Source organism: Prosopis cineraria, unplaced genomic scaffold, assembly GCF_029017545.1.
Source record: "Prosopis cineraria cultivar Desert tree isolate PC_DT_omini unplaced genomic scaffold, ASM2901754v1 PC5, whole genome shotgun sequence".
Classification (NCBI taxonomy): Eukaryota; Viridiplantae; Streptophyta; class Magnoliopsida; order Fabales; family Fabaceae; genus Prosopis; species Prosopis cineraria.
This window is the reverse complement of record NW_026555336.1, coordinates 39,315,400-39,332,629: the sequence shown is the minus strand read 5'-3', so window position 1 is coordinate 39,332,629 and position 17,230 is coordinate 39,315,400. Positions and strand designations below refer to the sequence as shown.

The 17,230-nt window shown below is 30.7% G+C and overlaps 1 protein-coding gene across 1 annotated transcript in view; it reads right to left on the bottom strand.

Annotated features, from left to right (window-relative positions):
• Window positions 1–17,230, bottom strand: part of LOC129312155 (NEP1-interacting protein 1-like) — a 70,340-nt gene that overhangs the window by 50,169 nt on the left and 2,941 nt on the right. The window lies entirely within an intron of this gene.

Here is a 17,230-nt window from a genome sequence, read left to right as displayed (position 1 = left end):
ATGTTGATTAAACCATAAACACAAGGTAAAATTGCCGCCAAGATTAGGAATAAAAACTTGCAATTTTCTACCAAAAACACGTAAATCTGACCATGTCTAAAAGGCCCGCGTAAGCCAGTGTTATACAAGTTTTTGAGCTTGACACTGATTCATAGGATCGCTTCAAAAGATAACTGTGACAGAAAATTGTATATGCAAGGAGCAAGGCAAGTAGGAAAAAGGAGCCGTGCATGGTGTGAGACCGCGGATTCTGGGAATGGAAACTTTAATCCCAGCATCAGCACCTGACACTGTCTTTGCTTTAATAATAACATGCTTTAGAGGTTGTTTAGTCAAATGATTAATTTTATATATTTAAGTATCATATGCAAACTCATATCGGTGGCTTGAACATTATCTTGTGGCCATGTTATACTGGAAGGAGGAGAATGGTGAAGTGAGCATAGCATGCTTTTGGCCTGCTCCAGATAGCGTTGATTTATTGTTGAGACATTCCCATTTGTTCCATCACATGCCTAAAAGGATCCGTACAGCAACATTGCATCCGGAAGAGGACAGAGTGGAATTTCACATTTTCCTAAATCTGGTTGACATCAAGTAAATTCTTGGAAAATGATTTTCAAGAAAGAGGGTGGAAATTAATGTCCCGAGCTAGCTAGACCCCTATATTTTACAGACCAAAACACCATTAACTTTTTTCTTAAATCTCCTTTGCGAGCCATGACTGCATCATCCCCTTCACGTCTTCATTTTTCATATACTTCCGCCATCTCCTTCATGCAGCAGCACTTTTGGATCTGCCAACTTTTGTGCCCATGGCCTTCATCATCTTCGTCTTCTCTTAGTGATTCCTCTTTTCATTACCTCCATCAAGTAGACCCCTACCCCACTCACTTGTGACCGTCCCTCTTCCGACCCTTCCTCCTTGCAACCAGCGATTGCCTAGGACGCACTGCTCTACTAGATTTTTATCTGAAAATTGCTATCCTCTATTTTAAAGAACATCGCAGACTCACAACCACTGAGTGGCCCTCCACTCTTTTGATTCACAGCAAACTAGCAACCATACTCCACCAACTGATTTCTCTGTCGCAATCGTGTCTTATCTTCTTCGACGGAGCTTCTCGTCTTCTCTGTCATTTGCTTTGAATCTAACTAGGATCCACGACGTCGACGACAAGGAACCTCTTTTAGATATCCTTAGTAGTCCTCCATCAAAGCTTCTCCCTCGATCATGTCGGCCTTGCTTCCTTGATTTGTTGCTACAAGTTAAGATTGATGAAGGGAATGAGATGGAGATCAATGGCAAATGTTGTTTAGCATGTTGAAGATGCCAATGAAAAGGAATGTCAGGGAGAATGGAGATGAAGTGGATTACGGATGACAATTAATTTTATAAATTGATTTATTAATTTATATTTTTAAGGGTATTTATGTATTTTAACATTTTCAGGCACAAGGATTCCATTTCAATTTTTCAGCATACCAAACTATACTTTTAAACTCATTTTTTTTTCTATTTTTAGTTCTAATTTCATTTTCAATTCCATTTTCTTTAAAATGCTTCTAACAAACCAAACAGGGCGTAGTTCTCCGCTGATTTGACGAAGCCCATCCAATTGCGAACTACATGATGGTCCTCGAGTCCGAGTCAACCGCGCAATATGCAATGCGATCGTTGTCCTGCAAAAATACTCCATCTTATGCTTTTTTTTAGAATGGGTAATATAGGTCAACCCGTGAGATATGGGTTTGATAAGGCGAGTTGGTGGATTAGCAGGTCAATTTATAAGTAAAAAAATATTTTTAATAATTTTTTAAAATTTTTAAAATTATAAATTTATCTCTTTTCATTTTTTTTCACTATAAAAAGTTCATATATTCCCCTTAAAAATTAACTATCCAAATAATAATAAAAGTTTTTCTAATTAAAATATGCTTATATCACCACTAAAATATAAATTAATTTAATGTTGTGATTTTTTTATTCTCTAATCCTTTATATGATTGATCAATATTATATATATATATATATGCATTGATAGAAATTCTCTATTCTCTATTTATCCCCTTTTCTCTTCATCTTATTTTGGTATTTTTGCTACAAAATTGATGCCACAAATTAAAATATCAACTCTTTTTTTAAAAAATAATGATAATTTAAACTATGACTATTAGATTAGTACTCATAATATATTTAGTTCATATTACCTAAACGTTCTAATGTCTCTGTATTTGTTTTTTTTTCTTTTATGTTCAAATTAAAATGACAATATAATATATGGTTAATATTTCATAAATATATTTAATTTTTTAAATAAAAAGGGCAAACAAATTTTTTTTATTTGCTAGCTCAAGTAGTACTATTTTGCAAACAATATAAGCTATTGTATGAATGAATTAGAGTATAATAAAATATTTTATTTAATTTTGTCTTGATCACATTCATAATATATTATATCACTACTGAAATATATAAGCAATGTGTTTTTATTTTCTTCTACATAATTTAAACTTAAATTAAATAAATGTAAAAGTATCAAGTACTTAGATTGCAATTTCATGTATGCTTACTTTAAATGCTTTATTTTAAATTAAATCTCATTTATTTTTATTGTCTATATTTTAAAAAAAATATAAGTGGGCTAACTTGCCAACTCGCTGCGGGTTCAAGTTATACAAGGCGGGCTAAAATCGTTTTGCATATAATTAAACTCATTTTCTTTAGCTCGACCCACAACTTTTTTGTGGGTTGGTAGATTGAGTCCACGGGCCCAACTCATATTATCAGCTCTATTTTTTTTTACCCTACAAATATATGTTAGGAGCAGTTGAATTGAACTGGTAAAATTGAATTTGAATTTTAAATAAATCTCATATTTAAAGTTTGTGTAATTTAAAAAATTTCAAATGAAAAAATAAAAATGAGTGAGATTTGAAACAAAAATAAAAAAGTTGATAAATTTACCTTTATTTTTTAATTAATGATAAATGAGAATGAGAGATTAGAGATAAAAGAAGATACGAGAATTATAAATGTATTAATAGTAAAAATAGAGAAAACAAGAGATCTAAAATGATTGAAATCTTTCTCATTTGTAATTTGCGTCGGATTGGCACTATAGATGCAATTATTTTTTCCATTTTTTATAAATTAAATTTTCTTAAAAAATTAATTTTTAATAACATAAATTAAAATTAAAATTATATTTTATGTTTTATCTTTTTAAAATTTAAATTGCACTCTCTTATTTAAAAATATGAAGTATTTTTTGAATTATTGGATGTGAAATGTTAAAAAATATAAGGTATTTTTAATGTTTCAAGTTGTCATTCATGTGTTTTTTTTAAGTGTTCATAATAAATAAATTATTTTATATTTATTTTAAAATAAAATATCCTATTAGACAAGAGAAAATATAAAAAGAAGACATTATTTTAAAGATAATTGACTACTTTATTGAGGTAAGATTTTGTTAAAATACCTTACATTTTTATAATAAATTGTTAGTAATATTTTTTGTATATTCTAAAATAAATTATGTGAAAATAAAATAAATTTTTATTTATATTTGTATATTCTAATAGCCTAAAAAATTCTTATATCATACTAGGAATGAAAAAATATAATTAATATAAGTTACTAAAGAAATTAAAAATATAGTTATTTTTTCTTTTCTTTTAAAAAAAATTAATAAAATTTACCTTTTACTCTTCTCTCTTCCACTTTTCTTAAACTATGTGGATTAATATTCTAATGCATCGCATAGGTCTAAAATCTAGTTTTAAGTCATTAGAATGTAGAGAAGAATTGAAATTATAAAAAAATGATAATAAGAAATGAATTTGAATACTCCTTTTATTAAAAAATATAAAGTATTTTTTACCTAATCTCATTCCCTAATAAAGTAGTTATCTACTTTTTAATTAATCTTATCTTTTTATATTTACCCCTATTAAACACCCTATAATAAATATAAAGTCATTATCAATAGGATACTTTTGAAAAAAATAATGATTCACCTCAAAATATTAAAAATATCTTATATTTTTTAATATTTAACTTTTAAAAAATGCATTACATTCTTGAACGGAGGGAGTATGAATCAGCCAAATCTAAATGTGTATCCAAGGGAAGGATTCAATTCAAATCTAAATTACCATAAATCTAAATACACCATTAGTTTTTTTCCAAATGTTTATATATATATATATATATATATAGACACATATAATTATGTAATAAATAGATCACTACAATATTCTCCGGGCCAACCAAGGCTATAACGCGTACCTTATTACGCTCTAATTCTAAGTGTAAGATTCCTCCTCAGGCAGTAATGGTTTTGCCATCTATTTCCACACGTAAACATAAGAGTTTTTTTGGTAGACATATGAGGCTCTTTTTTCAGTGAAATATAAGACTTTTTTTAAGTTAGGGTCTAAAACATATACTATAATACTTTGGTTCGTTCTCTTTGCTTCTTTAATCATCTATCACCTCTCCATGTGGATGTATAAAAGAACTCGTAGCCTTAGGATCTGTTGATTTAAGATTAAAAAATAAGTAATTTTTAGATAGTTTAAAGATTTTATAAAAAAATTATTTTGTAGAGATTTTATAAAAAGTAGACATTATTTTATGTTTGGTTACAATAATAAAAAATAATTATTAGTTAATTATTTTTAAATTTTATGATATTTTTCTTGATTTTTGTTTTATAAAAATAATTTATTATTATATTATTTAAGAAAATTTTATAATATCTTCATATATCCTGCCTATTTAAAAAACTCTCTTTCATCTATCACATGAGATTATTTTCAAAAGCGACTTAGAAATATGCTTTTTTTTAAATTTTGATTATTTTTAAAAGTTTAAACAAATATCATAAAAATCATAAAATATATTTTTTTCCAAAAAATAAGTAATTTTTTTATGAAATAAACTAAAATAAACATGCCTTAGTGAGTTGGTTGTTAGATTTTGTAATTGACCCTTTGTGGTCTCCAACTTCATTCGGAAAAAAAATATGTACACTTTCTAAAGCCTTAGTTTTTTTATATAAGGCAGAGTTTGGAAATTTTTTATTCTTAATGTAAAATAAAGTTAGAACAATTAATATTTTTGCAATTATACCCCGTTTCATTTATTATGATTGCTTGAATCCACAAACAATAATTTATTACAGTTATTAGTATTAATTATAAAGAAGAATAAAATTGAAAAGTCACATATTTTAAAAATAATTTTAAGAATATAGTAGCTATATATCATTTTTTAATAAGTATGGAGTTACTTTCTTTCCTTATTTAAGGATGGGAGGGAATATGAATACATCTAATAATCATTAACTACTTATTTAATGAATGAGCAAGTAAATACAGAGAAACATTAATTATCAAGAGCATATTTAAGATAAAATCAAATTGAAACAAATTTAATTAAAAAAAAACTAACCTTAAGCAATTTTCTTAATACAGGTGAGGCAGGTGGTAATTTAGCTATAGAACAAATGACACATGACAATTTTTTAATTTAGAGATCTTTTTCCTTTTTAATGAAGAATTTGTTGGTTCTTCAATACGTGAATGTCTCCGTGCACTTTCAGAAATTGTTTGATTACTGGATCAACAAAATTATTTATCTCGGCGTGTGTTTCAAACATTTTAAATTTTTAATACTCCCTCCTGTCCTTATTAAATTATTATAAGGCGCTTTTTAAAAAAAATTGATAATCTTTACTATAAGACATTTGATAATGTATTAAAAATTTTCATTAAATACGGATAAAATTAAAAGTATTTTCTTTTTCCAAATAAAAGTAATTAAGGTTGATATGCAATATGAATCTTAAATTATAGATTTAAAGAAATTTGAACTCTGAACATGTCTTAAAAACATTTTTAAATTTTAAATAACTAAATTTGTGACAATTTGGCTCTCAGGATTACTCCTTTGATTATAAGGCAAAGAGAAGAAAAAATGTGATCTTAATTGTAAGATACCTTAATTTCTAATGCTCTTCTTTATATTTTTGCTCCTATTAAATAATTAAAATAAAAATAATAATAATGAGATTTAAAAATATTTATTAAAATTAAATGTACTTATTAAATTTTAAAATAAAGTTAATAAAATTTAATATTTTTTTTGATTTTTGTAAAACAGGGTCGAAGTGCATTATAAATAAAATTAGAGGAAGTAATTTGTACTAAACACATGCTACTTTAAGATATGGGCGATCTTGTCCATATATGCATCACGCATGGCTTTTCCTTCCTACTCACTCTGTCTCCCCACCCCCGGCCCCAACCCTTCTCTCTCTCTCACCGTGTTCCTTGTTCTGAGTCCCATGACGCACGCGCACTCTCTTCCCCCCACTCTTCTTTACCATTGTTTTCCTCTTCTTAGTCGTCTTAGTAGTACTCTTATCACCTTTTGTTGTTTTGAGAAACTTAAAGCGTGTGTATTTATGTGCGATGAGAATGTATATTCATCTGGGCTTTGAGAAGGAAGCTGGGGAATGAGTGGGTTTATATACAAAGTGAAGGTGAAGGACATAATAGGAGCCTCTGCTTCCTCCACAAGTATTATGAATCATGTCTTTACTCCCTGTAGGACCCTCTACAGAGTCTTAGCCGTCACAACCTTCATCGCCTTACATTTTTCCCTACCCTCACTGCCCTCGCAAGTTGTAAACCTCCTGTGCTCGGTGGCCACCAAAACAACCATGAGAGAGAGAGAGAGAGAGAGAGAGGTTGACCGTAACCCCAGCCCCTTCCTTCTTCCTCTCCCATATACTTTCCAAACCTCTCGTTTACCACACCAACCACCTCAACCTCACCCTTTGCTTGTGAATCCTTCAACTCTCCACCATTACCATTAACTTCTTGCTTGTTTTAGTTCAATATGGAAGCATCTGTCTTTTCCTATACATTACGTAGGGACGTCTTTCAGCTACAGTTGCTTTAAGTGAGTGAGAGGGAGAGCTCGCTCGCACGTGCTCGCAAATAACAACGAGTGGAAGAAGCTAGAAGACAGGGAGAGAGATAGAAGTGAAGAAGTTACCAAAGCAAATAGCGCTAGAGTAGTGGTGCCTTTGATGGTCACTGGCGAGCCTTTTCATCAAGATGAAAGTGATCAAGAGATAGGGAGAAAGACACAGGAGGGAGGAAACATGCCACGGAATGCATATTGCTAGAGAAGGAGAGAGAAAAAATCCATGCACTTGTGGACCCCACTATTTGAGAAAGATGGCCTTTTACTTTAAAATTTTTTAAATTTAATTGTTTATAATTAAAAATATATCCAAGATAAATTTAAGGTTTAAATTGCCCATGGATCTAAAATTCGAGATTCAAATTATATATTAACTTAATTAATTATATGACAACCTTTTCTTAATTTAGTTAGAGATGTCTTAGTTGGAATATACACTTACGTTGGTGACAAATAATTAGAAGATAGGATAAATGATTTCTCCAAGATACATTTATTTCACAAGAGTATAAATGATAATTGTCCTACATCAACTTTTATATTATAAAAAAATAACTTTTATGATAGTATAATATAGATATATAATATGATTTCACGTTTATAATATAAACAATAACTAAACTACACCTTTCTGATGAAAAAAAAAAAACTAAACTAAACTACACCTTTCCCCTCACACGTAATACTATGCTAGAAAATCAAATTTTTCTTTGTTCTTTCTTTAATAGAATATCCTATATTATCACATTATTTGATCCAATTAAAACATTATCCAAAGAAAAATGAGAATAACACTCTCAAAAACATCTCCATACAACTTAAAACCAAAATCTAGTACCTAAGTAACTAAAGAAGAAAAATTTGTTAATGGTTGTTGAGGAAGTTGTTGAACTCACTGCTAAGCCTAAGGTTAAGTCCAAATCCAAGCCCAAACAGAAGCCCAAGAGTACTAGCATTAAGATTGATGGAAGCAGATTACATGGCATGTGACTTAGTTATCTGTAACTAATTAGTTTGAATTGAATTATTTATTTTGTATAATATTGTTATATCTAAACTATAAGCTGGCATGCGTATGTAAATCATTGTGTAAATGTTTCAAAGCCTATATATATGTGTGTGTGATTGTCACGTATCTAGGGAGATTATCTCATATCGTATTATTGTCTCAGTTTTATAGCTTTTTTGTTTTCATTCAAGATTTGTTTTGGTATCAGAGCATTAGTAAGAAATGAAGCAGTAGGAGAAACAAATTGAGGCATTTGTTCGGCACGATAAAGTCTACCTTCACGAGGCTTTCCTATGAGAACCACTTTGTCTATTGCCTTGTCCTTAACATAACAATCAATAGCATCAAACATGATTAAGGCATTCTTATCAATAGCCATTTTGTAAATACTCATGAGATTCTTTTGAATCTTAAGAACAACTAAAACATTATTCAACATCAATGTTGAGAACTATAGTTAGAAAAATTTAGCATAAGCAACTGTATGAATAGGTAACTTATGTTTACCTCCCACTTCAAGAATACCTGACCCAACTATAGTAATAATGGAAGAACTAAGAACATCATGAGTAATATGATGAGTTACACCACTATTGAAGTACCACGTTGGATCATTAACTACTTTAGGTGTTGCAAAATATGCTACAGATTTAGTAGAACATAAATATGTAAAAACAGTCAAAAGCTGTGTGTCTTGGCTTAGTGCAAACTTGACAAGTAAGGTTGTTGCTTTGGCTAAAACAACCTCATCTTCGTCTATGATTATTTATATTAAAACCACCATGAGGAACACCCCTATTCTAAACATATGAAATAGAGTCAAACTAAATAGAGAGATTAGCAAAGGCATTAATCAGATTTGTTGTAGAAGATTGATGTAAATGATCTAGTCTATACTCATATGATAATAGCCTAGACTATAGTTTAAGCCAAGTTTGTAAACTAGAAAAAAGATTGAGCATTAGTATCATTAGAGTTAATTCACTCACATTTATGGGGCCTAGATCGATTCTGTCCTTTTCTAGCTTTCATTATTGCATTTGTTTTATTGATGACTTTAGTCATTACATGTGGTTATATCCATTTATAGCTAAGAGTGATGCCTTATCTACCTTCAAACACTTTAAAGACATCATTGAGAATCAATTTGATAGGAAAATAAATGTGTTTCATAGTGATAATAAAGGTAAGTATCAATCATTTGTGCCATTATTTAGCAAAGCAAGAATTGTTGCCTAGTCTTCTTGTCCTTATACTTCTTCTCAGAATGGTAGAGTAGAACGCAAACATTTCCCTATTGTTGAAGTTGGTTTGTCGCTCCTTGCTTAGATGCATATACCTCTTCAATTTTGGGGGGATGCTTTTGCCTCAAGTGTACAAATTATTAATTATTTACCTACTTTTGTGTGATAGAATAAATCTCCATTTGAAGTTTTATATCACAAAGCTCCAAACTATGTCAATCTAAAAGTGTTTAAATGTCTTTATTACCTGTGTCTTAGACTGTACAACTAAAATAAATTTCAATTTTGGAGTGAATAGCGTATATTTATTGGGTACAATGGCAATCATAAGAATTTCAAGTGTATGAATTCTTAGGGTCAGATTTACATTTCACCACATGTTATTTTTAATGAGAATTCATTTCTATTACTTCACAACTATCATTCCAATATTCTCAACAAAGGCTTGAACAATTCAGCACTCATTTTACATTTTTTTTGCATTGATTTATTTTTCATCACAGTACAAGCACAAAGCAAAGTTTTTCAAATGTTGAGTTGCAAGCGCGAGAACAAGAAAAAAACATCATTTATCTTCCCTCTATGTCTAACATTATTACTAAAAATACATGGCATAACTATTGAATTAATAATTGAGTATTCATAATTTCATAAATGACTTATCTAAAATTCACAAGAGACTAGATATATATTTACATGTTCACAACTGATGCTATTCAAATTAAATAGTTTAAAGTTGGGATTGAAAGAAGATGGGGCTGTCCATGATTTACACACCAGAAAAAACTCATTCCTAAGTTTGGTTTTTAGTTTTTCCAACTGACATTAACAAATATTGCCAATGCATATTAGCTATTTCTAGTAGTTAATATTTTAGCAAACAAATTACATGTACAGATAATTAAACCAAAAATAAAAATATACCAGCATTATATCTCACTAATGTTAGCAAATTTTAAAATTATGTCCAACAAATCGCATCCAAAGTATTAGCTAATTTCAGTAGTTAACATTTTAACTATCCCTAAATTTACAAGAGACTAACCATAATTCACATGTTCACAAACTAATGCTATTCAAATTAAGTAGAGTTGGGATTGAAAGAAGATGATGTTGTCCATGAATTACACATGGGAAAACAACCCATTTCCAAGTTCGGTTTTTAGTTTTTCTAATTGACATTAATAATATTTCCAATTCATGTTAACTGGTTTTAGTAATTAACGTTTATCCAACAAATTATATGTGCACACATTTAAACCAAAAATAAAGATATATCAACGTTACATTAGAATTATATCTCATGAATGTTAACTAATTTCATAATTATATCCAACTAAATTTATCCAAAATGTTAGCTAATTTTAGTAGTTAACATATCCAACAAAATTCTTCTAGATGTCAATTACATTATAAATATTTTGGGGTAATACAAATATTAGTCCCTTATTTTTGTATGAGTTATTAAATTAGTCCTTTAAATTTAATTTTTACCAAGTCAATCCTTTATGTTTCATAAAAGTATCTGAGCAATCCTTAATCTCTGAAGAGAAGTTAACACTAGTAAATCATGATGATATGACTGATAGAATTATGACATGGTAGCCATATAGATTAATAGAAAAATAGAGCTAACATGGATATGGTAGAAAAACATTAAGAAATTAAACTATTCAAACCTAATGCATATCCTCTCCTCCCACCCCATCACTCTACTATAGGGCACAATCATTCAAAAGGAAGAATTAGAATTCTAGCCATCACTTCTCTTCATCAATTGCAAGGACAGCGTGCGACTAACCTTTGATCCATCTTCAAGTTTGTTTTCTCATCTTTCTTCATCATTTTGATTGTCTTCATTCAGAAACAGAGGCACCCGAGAAGCAAATTAATAGATGGATCGGAACTTGATTGAAAATATTTCTTGTTCAAAATCACAGACGAACTGAATTTCTGGTCTAAATATTTGCATTCGGATTTGCCTCTTTCATATTCCTCTAAGAGACTAAGAAGGAAAATATGTAGACAAATTCTCCATAAATTTTTTTGGTTCTATTGCGCCTTATTGTATTCTATCATGTTATCTTATGACTGGGTTGTAATTTTGATGAGTGTTGGTAATTATAGAGATCTGGAACTACTTGTGAAGAAATAAAGCAGGATTATTCACAATCTGCATTTGTTGTTAAGAGTCCGTAGTTCACCTCCATGTCATTATTGAACACCGTTGTGGTGTTGCACTCTACTTCACAATCTTCGACCGTCACACTACAAACTACTTCATGATTGTGCTTCCTTTATTATGTTTTGCTGTACAGGATGTCTCTATGGGACTTTTTAAACACCCCCAATTAGAAATTAGAAGGGAAAATAGAAATTAAAAAAAATAAGAATATAAAAAAGATTATGTGTATTCATTTATGATTCATTCATGTGTATAATCTATAGCTAGCAATATAACTTACACGTCATCATATTTTGATGACTATGTATTTTACAATTCTGGAGATTAAAATGATAATGGAAGAAAACATTAAGGACTTCCTTGCTAAAAATTAAATGTAACGGACTGAATTGATAACTCATATAAATGTAAGGGACTAAAATTTGCATTATCTTGAATATGTTTCATTGACAAATATCTTAACCTGGGATTTTACTACTAACATTATTGTATCTCAGCCATTCATCTGCACACACATGAAGAAAACGGGAAAAAACAAACAACTACTGAACTGTTATATCAAACTATTGAATATATCTAACATAATTATTGAGTATACTCATGACATAATTGGATCCACCTTACATCGAAGTTAAAAAAACCTTAAATCACTATTGAAATTACATGATCACGCTATTGAAAAGACAATTTAAATCTTCTAATTTAAATTGGCTTCTCTTGCACATAAATTGGTCCTAGACACGCCCTAGAAGGAGTTAAAAATAATTAAAAAAATTAGAAAATGAAAATATAGAAAAAAAAATTCAAGTACCCAAATTCCAATTTAGATCCCGCGCTAAACTCTCAAATTTATTTGTATAAATGAACCAACCTTTAGGTTTTTTAATATAACAAAGAAAAATACAGAAAAAGGGAAAGAATTGAAAGTCGAGAGATTTACTCAAGTGGAAAGAGCAGTGCAAGCGGATGCGACGATAACTACCTAACAAAACAACATTTGATGGGATCGATGAATGGAGCACACGGTTTATCAAAGAAAACAACAAGAAACAAAGAGTTAGCCCATTTACCAGCTATTTTGATTCATTTATAAGGGGCATTTCAGACTTTTACATTATTTTTAATTTTAACTGTGAGTGAATACCTTGATCCTTTTATGGAGATTCCAAATATTTAAGAGCTATAATTATCATTAATATCTTTATAGAGTTTGTAATTGTCATTTTCCCTAGGTTTTAATATGTTTATTGATTTTTTTTACCAAAGACATATTTATTGATTTATCAATCAGAACTATTAGAATTTCTTCAAAATATTTATTTTTATTTTTAAAGATTTACATTTAATTTATTTCGCTTTTTCAGCTTTACGTAATGTGGCCGCCAAAATATCATAAATTTCTTCATCTTTTCAACGTGTAAGACTGACTGATGGCCACATAAACCTAACAAGACCCAGCGGATGAAATTTTTTTTTAGAAAATGATAATAAAACATTTTCCAAAAATAGACAAATCACAATTAAATAGCACAAAATATAATAGTTATTATTTAGTTTTTAAAGAATTGTTGACTTTTTTTTTTTAACGGAATAACATATTTATCCTTAGTAATTATCATAGAAAATGACTATTTTGATTGTGTTATTAACTAAAACATCATAAAGAATGACTATTTTTTTCGTGCATATTTGCTTATCAATAAAATGCAATTGAAGTAGTCATTTTGAAAAGTAAGTAGTTACTCCCTCGTTAAAAAATATAAGGCATTTTTTGAAGAATTGGATGTTAAAAAATATAAAATTTTTTTAGTCTTTCGAATGTAATTATTCTCTTTTTTTTAAAAGTATTCCTATTGATAATGACATTATATTTATTGTAGGGTGTTTAATAAGGTGAATATGAAAAGACAGGATTAATTTGAAAGTAAGTAATTATCTTATTGGGGTGAGATTTGGTTAAAAATATCTTACATTTTTAAACAAAGAGAGCATGTTTTAATCCATTTGTAAATTACAAATTTGCATATAGAAAGTAGTCGTTTTATATTATATTTTTAGTTTATAATGCAATGAAAATAGTCATTTTTTTTATAATAGTCAGTAGGGACAAATATGTCATTTTGAAAAAATTTAAAATGTCAAACAAGTTTCTAGGAACTAAATAATAATTCACATTTCATTATACTTAATTGTCATTTATATGGTTCAGGGGTTTTTTTTTTAATCATTTTCCATATTTGAATTCCTCATTCGTTTCTAACAGGAAAAAGAAAAGGCAAAGGAAAAGAATTCGTATAAAAAACTTTCAAAGGCAATTTTTTTTATGTACTTAGTACATATGAATATTTTTTATCTTAATACTTTAGATTCATGAATTGAGGAGAATGATAATAAATCATAGAGATCACATGGTATGACAATCTTTACATCGTTATCCACCATGTTCACGCAATCACGCTTGCACCACCAAATTTAATAGATAAAAAATGCATGCCTCCGAATTAGAACGAAGAAGTAGGTATTCAGGGCATCCTTAAAATAATCGCTGGGATAGAAAATCTATCCCCGACTAAGATTTAAAAAGTTATATTACATATTCTAAATAACATATAATCATCCAAGCTAAGTCCTATAACATACAATAGCTTACCTAATTTCTAGTCAGGTGTCCCATGTTATCAGGGTTCAATACTTCAATGTCCCATAATCACCATTTAGACGATATCGGGTAAATGATTTTACTCGGAGAAGGAATAATAATTTGATATCAAAACATAACAGATGTATAAAAAACAAAGTTACTGAAGTTTTTAAATGATTTCTACAATCAACTGAATAAAATTCCAGTTCAAGATCGAGAAAATCAAATATAGCAAGGGACAATTTGACTTTCAACCAATCAAAATGCTTTTTCTGTGTTCTGGGTCAAAATTTAAAATATTTATTATAGCATGATCAACTTAATTTATATAGATTTATCCTTTTACAGAAACTCTTTATATAACTTCCATAATTTTAAATTTTTATACTTATTTCAGGGTTAAATAGCAAAAATTACTTGAAACTTTTTGCAAAGAGTGCCTAGTATTTTAACCAGTTTTTAAAAAAGCAATGTCATCCAGTAACTTTCAACAAGTGTGCAATTTTGCTTCTCCCTTAACTTAGACTAATATTTGACTGTTAACTTTGACCAATTCTTTTTTTTAAATTGTTGTCCAGAAATCTTCTCTCCCTATGTCTCAATTGTTCTTCTTCTTCCTCTTCTTTGGCGCAACGAATATATTCATTCAAGTGAGATACTTCAGTTGCCAAGAAAGGAGGTTCAACAACCCCGTACCCATGTGGAAGACTCGCACGATTGAACAAGTAAAAAGACACAAGGGGAATCGGAAGACTATGGTGAAGAAGGACACACTGCACTCTGAATGAGCTATGTTCATGTCAAAAGAACCAGTCAGTTCAGCGTGTGGTTTTGACTCCATCTTCTTCAACCGTGAGGGTGAGAGATGATTTCATTGTCGAGCAAGGTCTTGGGTTCAGAATCAATGGAAGGCTTCCTTTCGAGAGAGGGCTGAGGCTTGGAGGAGGAAGGGGCGTCCATGAGGAAGATGATGGGAAAAGAGTGGGTGGAGCTGAATTCATGGGTGGAGAAATTAAATAGAAGGAGGCAAGGCGATTCGCAAAACAAGGGAAGAAAGGGGAAGAGGATAGGGGGTATCTTTGACTATCATAATGAGGAGGGAAAAGCTGTGCTTTCAACCGAACAATGAACATGGTAGCGATGGAGGAGAAGAAACAAAAGCCCTCATACAATTGCCCTCAGCAGTATTCTTGAATGTATAAAGGTTGCCTCTGCTATATTCGAGCTTCTTGGCAGTGATGAGGATCAAGGTTTCTTGAACGGTCCAGTTGCCCTTACAATATTCTCGAATCAAACTCGTGTTGGGTGGAAAAAGGAGAAGGCACAACAACGATGATGGAGGCTCTCTGAATGAGAGGCAAATGGAGGGGTTGACCGCGAGTATAACATTCCAAATTTTAATTTTTAGGTTTAGTTGGTTTACCAAGGTCAGTAAAATGGACTAGGATTTCGGGACTTAAAGAGTGCAACTAGAGAAGGAATTTGAGTCTTTGTATACAACTGACAGTGGTTGTAACTCAAGTACCCACAAGCCAACAGCATCAATCAAGTTGCATAACAAAGTCCCAGGTTTACAGCACCCAAAAGCCTGCTGCATCAATCTTAAATTTCAAAAATCCCTATCTGTTTTTCAGACAAGCAATCAGTTTCTAGACATCCACTTATCTTTCTGAATTATGACCAAATTATTCAAATCCTAAATTATTTTTAGGGATCAAATTATTCAAATCCTAAATATTTTTAGGGAAAATAACAAGCAAAGACTGCATGTAATTAAAATCAACTATTATCAAAATTCGAATGAATACTTATTGATAAATAAATCTAAATGTACTATTGTTAATTTAAAATGAATTATTATTAAAACATGAATATATATTTGTTGGTAAAAAATTAATCAAGATCAACAAATATTCAATTAAATTTTAATAATAATTAATCCATCTTCAAGTTCATGCACAGACTTCAAGGATAAAAATTGTGCAACAAAATCCTAGATCCAAAAATTGTGAAACAAAGTGAATTACGATCAAATTATCCAAAAATCCTAAAGGCTTGAGTACTTACATTGGCATCGCTAGTAAATAAGGTTCTAATTCTAAACTCTAAGGTTATTGCAAAATCTTTCCAAAAATAGGTGAGTCCCGCAGGTGTCGGACACGCAGAGCTCCAAACAAAGGGAAAGGAAGGGACTGAAAGAAAACGACTTTGCCTGTTGGCTCTTCAAATCTCTCTCTCTCTCTCTCTCTCTCTTCTTCTTCTTCTTCTATCTCTCGACCCCAAACCGCGGTTTCAGGAATGGGGGAACAAGCAGCGAGCTACGAACCATGACTTCTCTTGCTCTTTTCTCACTGTCGACATCCAAATCGTCCCTTCCAATCGAGAGTCGGTGGAGGAGCGTACCCGAAGTGCTCGTCATCTTTCCTGGGTTTGCCTTTAGAGATTCCAGCAAATGGCGACTTCTCTTGCTTGGCTGTCCAAGGGCTTTCACTCATTACTCCGCACCTCCTCCTTACCTCCAATCAAATCGGCACCTCCTTTCTCCTCGGACCTTCACCGCTTCACCTTCTCTTCGAAACTAAGAACAGGGCACGGCACTTCATTCCTTCCTCCATGCCAAATCTGAAGCTTCGAATCCGAGAGAGAGGTGAAGACGTATTATTTCCACCGTGGGTTGTTGCTGGGTGAAGAGGAAGCAGATAGAGAGAGGTGGAGGGAGAGGGACTGAGGGAGAGAGAAGGGATAAGAACGAGAACTGGAGAAGCGTGTAGATGGGGAAAGAAGCGATGAGAAGCGTCATGCAAGCTGCAGCTGTAAATCTTTATAACTAACAATCAATACTAATAAAAGAGCAAAATTGTTTTTTTTTTAAAAAAAAAAAGAGTTGTGAGACAACGTTAATCTCATAAAAAATTTAAAATATCAGACATCCCTCATAAAAAATTTCAAGCCTTTAATCTTTATTGATATTTGGATCCTTTCTCCTTGCACACTAGTGTTCTCCCAGCTCCTAGGTACCAGGAAAGAAGCCAACGCCCAAACACTATGCTATTAGGGGAACTAGCCTATTTAAAGTTTTAAACTTCACGATGTTCAAATTTAACCCAACAGTACCAAATTTCAAATACTGCGTCAGTAAAAGAAATCA